This window comes from Belonocnema kinseyi, chromosome 8, assembly GCF_010883055.1.
Source record: "Belonocnema kinseyi isolate 2016_QV_RU_SX_M_011 chromosome 8, B_treatae_v1, whole genome shotgun sequence".
Classification (NCBI taxonomy): Eukaryota; Metazoa; Arthropoda; class Insecta; order Hymenoptera; family Cynipidae; genus Belonocnema; species Belonocnema kinseyi.
In genome coordinates this window covers 103184196-103185611 of record NC_046664.1, presented here as the reverse complement: position 1 = coordinate 103185611, position 1416 = coordinate 103184196, and positions in this window count along the sequence as shown.

The following is a 1416-nucleotide window of genomic DNA, read 5'->3' as shown; positions in this document are numbered from 1 at the left end:
ATGTGTATAAATGGTACAAGCTGTTCCAAGAAGGCCGAGAGGATGTCGAAGACGAACCTCGCCCTGGACGTCCCAGCACGTCAACAACAGATGAAAACGTTCCAGCGGTGGAAGAAATGGTGTTGAAAAATCGCCGAATTACCATCAGAGAAGTTGCTGCAGATGTTGGCATATCGGTTGGCTCATGCCATGCTATCCTTTCGGACGTTTTGGGCATGAGAGGTGTGTCAGCGAAATTTGTTCCAAAACTGCTTAATTTTGATCAAAAGATCCATCGCATGACCATCACTCAGGTGATGTTGAATGGAGTCAATAATGATATTCACCGGATTTGGCCCCCAGTGACTTTTTTCCCAAAACTGAAGAGACCCATGAAAGGACATCGATTTTCAATGATTGCGGAGATAAAAACTGCATCGCTGAAAGAACTCAAGGCTATACCACAAAATGATTATCAGAAGTGCTTCGATTATTGGAAAAAGCATTGGCACAAGTGTATTATATCTGAGGGGGATTGCTTTGAAGGTGACAACATAAATATTGAGGAATAAATGAATATTTGTTTAGAAAACCATAAAGTCACCTTATTTTTTGAACACACCTCGTATGTAGATTCAACAAATAAATATAATGAAATAGAGGTTAACTAGAGGGACCCTCTACACTGATCGGGAAGAAATCAGAAAGAAGTAGGAGAAAGGGACATTCGGAAAATATCGGAAAGATTCATGGGACAGCTCGACTTTCGAAAAGAAACGGAAGCAAAGTTCAAATAGCCCTTTCCGATTCTCTTTCCGAACTCTTTCCGAATTCTTTCCGAAACCTTTCTGAGTCTTTCCGAAGCGGCCTTTTCGATTCTTTCCTTTTTTCCAGCAGCATCGTTATTATCAGAATTATTAAAATAAATAGAGCGAAAGAAACGTGGAAAGACATCATAAATATAAAATCTTCCACCGTAAGTATGGAATGTATTTGATTATGAACTAAAATTAAAATTACAGTGAATTGCACATTTGATGTTTTGTCATATGAATATTAATATGAATTCGCAATAATTACCCTAAATTTTCATGAACTCTAAAATCAGTTTTCTGATAACTTAAAAGAAATTTTCGGTAAATTTCAAGATATTTGTTGTAAGTTTCAGGTAATTTACGAGAATCAAAATTCCGAATTTGGAGACCAAGTCTCTAGCTTATTTTATAAGTTTCCTGCTTAAGTCTAAAATTCTATAAAAGTGCCGCGAGGCACCTTTCTTTTATGACTACGCCACTGAGTGTGAGTCTAAGCGTTTTTTAAGTTTACGTTAGTTAATTTATCAATTGTATGACGTAATAATTACACTTTACGAGTTATGTAAATTTTACGAAACTAAAGATCTTGAACTAGGAAGTAAGTTTTAAGTTTAAGTGCATA